Here is a 6,340-nt window from a genome sequence, read left to right as displayed (position 1 = left end):
AGGAGTGAGTGGGGGAGGAGATTTGGCAGGAGGGCAGAGAGGGGGGGGGGTGAGTGAATGAACTGAGGATCCTGGAGGAGGGGAGGGAAGGGAGAAGTGAATGGAATGGGGATCACTGGGGGGATGGAGGGAGGCAATGAGCCAGGGATCGTCATGGGTGAGAGAATGAACCTGGGTTCGTGGGGTGGAGGGAGAAGAGCATGGTGAATGAGGGGTGGGCTGGGGGGAGAGGGAGCGAGCCAAGGTTGGTGAAGGGTATGGGAGGGAACCAGGATTTTGTAGGACTATGGGAATGGGAGAAAGTGAATGAGGGAGAGTGAGGGGATTGGTGGGAAGGAAATAGAAAAGGGAGAGTGAGGGGATCAAAAGGGTTTTTGAAGGGGAGTAAAGAAAGAGGGAATGGGGTGTGATGGGGAGCCTGTGGTTTCCTTCCTTCTTCACCCCTCTCAATCTTTTCTCCTTCTCCTCCACCCATCCCATCTTCCCTCCTTTTTCCTCTTCATCTGTCTTCCCTCTTCTCTTCCACCCCATCCCCAATACTCCTTTCTTCCTCCCCTCCCCCTCACTCCCTCCTCTGCCTTCATTCTCTTTCCTTATCCTCCCTGAATCCACCATCCCCTCCTCCCTCTATGCCTTTGTCCTCCTCCATCCTTTATCCTTCAGCCCCTACTGCCTAAGACTCCTTCTTCATTTCCCACTTTTGTGATCTCCCCTCCTTCCATTCCCAGGTCCCCTCCACCTCTTCCTCCCCAGACCCAATGAATAAGATTCCTTTTCTTTCTAATAAAGAACCAAATAAATTAACTGGGCACAGAAATGTCAGAAAAGGACTTTATTTTTAAAAAGTAAAAAAAAACCAACAAACTTTATTTTACATTGCAAATATATGCAAAATTATGAAAATTTGACACATAATTGCTGCAGAATTTTGAAATTTATGCCTCAGAATTTGCCAACTCTTGCCACAGAATCTTGAAAAATCTGCCGCAGGAAACCAGGGGCTCTGATCATAAGGTCATTGATGCAGTGTCCTGGGTCCGAAAAGTGATCCCCACCCACGGAGGCGTCGGCCTGATCTTCCCTGATCTTGAGTCTAGGTGAAGTGTGGCCTGCCTTTAACGTCTTGCCTGTCTCGGCATTGCAGCATGCGTCTTCACATTTCCAGGACTATATTAGAGGAGGAGAATGAGTAGCATCCCATTCCTTTGAGTGTCTTTCCCCATGAGTGAAGGTGGGGGTCCTGTGATGGCATAGATAGCAGAGTGTGGTGCATTGCAGGATGTGTGCCATATGCTTGTTTCTGTTGGAAGCTTGCTTTTTTTTTACTCATTTCTGCTTCATATTAAGTGGCTGCCTGCAGGCTGACTGGCAGATGCAATTACCCTTCTCTGTTGCAGTTTCCACCCTTGACAGGTGGCACTCCTCTGATGTTAGCCACTAGATGCGGCTAGCATCCCATTAGTCAGCTAGAAAGTATATTGCAGGTCAGCACCTCCTCTGGAAGCTGCTTGAGTGAGTGGACCTTGCCTATAGGGGCTAAGACAGAAAGAGGCGTGGCATTTGAGTTCAGCTTTTGAGGAGGGAGGAGCTCTAGTAGATTCGTTTCAGAATGAGGCCTATCCCCTCACAGAGTACATGTAGTATTTTTGGAGGTTATTTCCTCTCTGAGCTTTTCCTCTTGCCGACTTTTGCTGTTTTTCAAGAGAAGATCACTGAGGTGGGAGCCTGGTCATTTTGGTGATGGATGCCAGGACACTGAAGGCCCAACAGAACCCTGTCTAGAGAGAGAGAGATCGAGATCTGCAGGGCAGTGATTCCCCGTCAGAGAAGATGTGTGGCTGTAAGAGATTTATACTATTTTGGTTTGGCAGGAGTTTTTTTCTTGTCCCCACCCCCGCTTGCCTGGAGCTGGGCTGGAAGGTGCAGCTCTGAACTTTACCATCTGACCCCTCCTTCTGAGAGGTCCATGAACTATAAGGAAGGTGGTGACGAAATCTGGAGACCCTCAACGGCATCTTCAGCCCCAGGGACACAGGCACATGCGGAGTGAAAGGATGAAACATCTGTGTGCTCGGGTAAAAGTTTTTTTCTGTGTTTTACGGGGACCCCTGCACAGAGCAGGATGTTTCCCACTTTCTGGACTGTTATACACTCCGAGCAGGAGTAGTAGGATTGTCTTAAGGAACCTGAGCCAGGGACACTTACACAGCAGAAAGACAGTCAGCTGCAATTTCATTTATTCAGAATTGGACACATTGATTTAACTTTTGGAAGAATCAATGAACTATTATTTGAACACCCAGTTCTGGATCCAGTGCATTTGTCCCTGCAGCACTCCAGCACCATGGACTACAGAGGGAATTACACACAAGATTCTTAGAAAAGGCAAGCCACCACCCGGGCGTGAGCATCGGCTTCCCCCAACAGAAGGGATCCACACCTTGGGATAAAGGAGGGGAGTGAAGAAAATCAGTATAGACAGTCCCAGAACTATAAATTACTTTGTGTGCCCTTGAAGAAACGTGCCACTTCCAAGAAAAGGGTTAGATACGTGTGTGTATATATATAAAAATAAATAAATAAATAAATAAATGTCCATTATACGCAGACATAGTAATAATTTAGTAACACAGTATTGATGGAAGAAAAGGAGCAAATGGCCCATCCAGCTTGCCCAGCAAGTTTCTTATGGTAAAACCTGCCGCTCCATGTAGGTTACCCCTATTTTTCCCTTACAGGCAGTAACTGCTGTTCCATGCCACTCCAAGCCTTATGATTAGGGTAGTAATATTTACAATAAAAAAAAAAAATCAACTGTCAAATCCCTAAAAAATTACTGCTAGCAACAGTTTTACTGGGTGAGGAGCCTCTTGAAAATTCAGACAGTGCTGCCTGATGTGCTTAGCATTTGGACTTGGCCGTGGAAGCAGTCCTGTGCTTTTTTTTCCTTATGTCTGCGTATCAGTACCCCAGAATATAAAAATCGAGGTACACGTTGGTTGTCATCTGAATCCAGCGTCCCTTTCTCCCCCTGCCCCCTCACCGCCATCAAAGCAGAGAGCAATGTTGCAGTTGTGTCAAAAGCATCAAGGCTAATTGGTTAAGGGTAGTAATCCCCACACCTTCTATTAAGGGTAGTAACTGCCACACTGTGCAAGTTACTCCCATGCACCTTTTTCTTCATTTGCATCCTCTAGCCCATGCCCCTTTGAATTCTTTGACTCTTTTTGTCTTCACCACCTCCTCCGGAAGGGCATTCCAGGCATCCACCACCCTCGCTGTGCAGAAATATTTCCTGATGTTAGTTTTGAGTTGTCCCCTCTGGAGTTTCATTTCATGAGCCCCAGTTGTATTGTTTCCTTTCTGATGGAAAAGGTTTGAAGTTTGTGCATCATTAAAACGTTTCAGCTATCTGAAGGTCTGTATCATATGTCCCCTGCATCTCCTCTCTTCCTGGGTGTACATATTCAGATCCTTCAGCCTCTCCTCATAGGTCTTCTGATGGCGAGCCCACACCATTTTGATTACCCTTCTATGGACTGCCTCTCTTCTTTTTTGGATCACAGCCGCATATGCTGTGATCCAAAAGACAGGGATGAACGGAAGCCCACTTCTGGGATTTAAAACCTCAAGGTCCCGAATGAATCCTTCAAAGAAAAAAAGACTGCACCCCTAATATCATCTCCAGGAAGGTTACTCTTCACTTACAACATCCAGAACAAATCTACTGCAATACAAAGAAAGAAACACAGAGAGTACTCCATGTGGTTACATACAACCTAGAGCTGAAAAAAACTAATAAAAATCATTAAAAAAAACCTACAGCCACTCCTCCTGGAGGATGAGTAAATATTATTTCTCAACTGGTAATTGCCTTCAGAGAGCCACCTAATTTGAAGCAGAAATTAGTAAATACAAGCTTCTAACAGAAATCCAGAAAGAAGAAAATGGTACATAATCCTGCAATGCACCACTCTGCTAACTATGCCAGCGTATATCACAGGACCCCACAATCTCCCACATGGGAAACAAATTCAGTCCTGCTGCTCCTCTAATGTAGTATATGTTATTCAGTGCGTAAAATGTGAAGAAGCACACTACATGTTGTTGAGACGGATCAGGCATTAACGGCCAGAGACAATTCCCACAGACACAGGAGCAAGCACCACAGGGAAGACGAAGGAGGCACCTCCATGGGGGAGCACTTTTTAGAACAATCAATGACCTTATGATCAGGATAATCAAAGGAAAATTTAAAGCAATCCAGCACAAGACTTTTGAAGTTAAAATAATTAGATGCCTTGGAACTGACAAAAAAAAAAAAGACTTGGCAAAGACCTAGGTTTATTAACAAATTAACCCCTAGATTAATCAAAATGCTATAATAACATATGCGCTAAAAAAAAGGGCATGTTTATAGAAATTTTAGAATTACCACACCACATCAGTAGTATTGCAGTAAATAAGAGAGAGTGAGAGACTGACTAGCTATAAGGCCTTCATAGTAGACAAGTATTTATATACCTTCAGGAGGGTCATTTAATAGCTTGAGGTGAGGTGTTGGTGGTGGTTTAGGGGCCAGTTTATCATGCAGAGTGAGATGTATGAACAGCACAGTACACCTCAGTGAAGATTAGACTTCATTTGGAGTGAGGAAAGTCTCACAAAGATGCCATTTCTACTATGTTCGCTCACCCTAGCTTGATGGTACACCGTTATAGAGTCCATCAAGCTAGGGTGAGAGAACAGTTGGACCAAAACAGTACGTTTGACGCGCTAGCGTTACCCCTTATTCAGTAAGGGGGTCGAAAACGCGCGTCCAACCCCCCACCCCCAATAGCACCCGCATGCAAATGCATGCTGATGGCCCTGTTAGGTATTCCTGCGCGATTCAGAAAGGAAAATGTGCAGCCAAGCCGCACATTTTACTTTCAGAAATTAGCGCCTACCCAAAGGTAGAAAGACATGGTTTAATGGAACACAGTCAACATGGATTTACCCAAGGGAAGTCTTGCCTAACAAATCTGCTTCATTGTTTTGAAGGGGTTAATAAACATGTGGATAAAGGTGAACTGGTAGATGTAGTGTATTTGGATTTTCAGAAGGCGTTTGACAAAGTCCTTCATGAGAGGCTTCTACAAAAACTAAAAAGTCACGGGATAGGAGGCGATGTCTTTTCATGGATTTCAAACTGGTTAAAAGACAGGAAACAGAGAGTAGGATTAAATGGTCAATTTTCTCAGTGGAAAAGGGTAAACAGTGGAGTGCCTCAGGGATCTGTACTTGGACAGGTGCTTTCCAATATATTTATAAATGATCTGGAAAGGAATACGACGAGTGAGGTTATCAAATTTGCAGATGATACAAAATTATTCAGAGTAGTTAAATCACAAGCGGACTGTGATACATTACAGGAAGACCTTGCAAGACTGGAAGATTGGGCATCCAAATGACAGATGAAATTTAATGTGGACAAGTGTAAGGTTTTGCATATAGGGAAAAAGAACCCTTGCTGTAGTTACATGATGTTAGGTTCCATATTAGAAGCTACCACACAGGAAAAAGATCTCTGCATCATAATGGACAATACTTTGAAATCGTCGGCTCAGTGTGCTGCAGCAGTCAAAAAAGCAAACAGAAGGTTAGGAATTATTAGGAAAGGAATGGTTAAAAGAATGGAAAATGTCACAATGCCTCTATCACTCCCTGGTGAGACCGCACCTTGAATACTGTGTACAATTCTGGTCGCCACATCTCAAAAAAAATATAGTTGCAATGGAGAAGGTACAGAAAAGGGCAACCAAAATGATAAAGGGGATGGAACAGCTCCCCTATGAGGAAAGGCTGAAGAGATTAGGGCTGTTCAGCTTGGAGAAGAGACGGCTGAGGGGGATATGATAGAGGTCTTTAAAATCATGAGAGGTCTTGAACGAGTAGATGTGAATTGGTTATTTACGCTTTTGGATAATAGAAGGACTAGGAGGCACTCCATGAAGTTTGCAAGTAGCACATTTAAGACTAATCAAAGAAAATTTTTTTTCACAACTCACAATTAAGCTCTGGAATTTGTTGCCAGAGGATGTGGTTAGTGCAGTTAGTGTAGCTGGGTTCAAAAAAGGTTTGGATAACTTCTTGGAGGAGAAGTCCATTAACTGCTATTAATCAAGTTGACTTAGGGAATGGTCTCTGCTATTACTGGCATCAGTAGCATGGGATCTTCTTGGTGTTTGGGTACTTGCCAGGTTCGGCCTCTGTTGGAAACAGGATGCTGGGCTTCATGGACCCTTGGAATGACCCAGCATGGCAATTTCTTATGTTCTTAAGATAGCCAACTATGGCT

The sequence above is a fragment of the Rhinatrema bivittatum genome, chromosome 3 (assembly GCF_901001135.1).
Source record: "Rhinatrema bivittatum chromosome 3, aRhiBiv1.1, whole genome shotgun sequence".
NCBI lineage: Eukaryota > Metazoa > Chordata > Amphibia > Gymnophiona > Rhinatrematidae > Rhinatrema > Rhinatrema bivittatum.
This window is presented reverse-complemented; position numbering follows the sequence as displayed.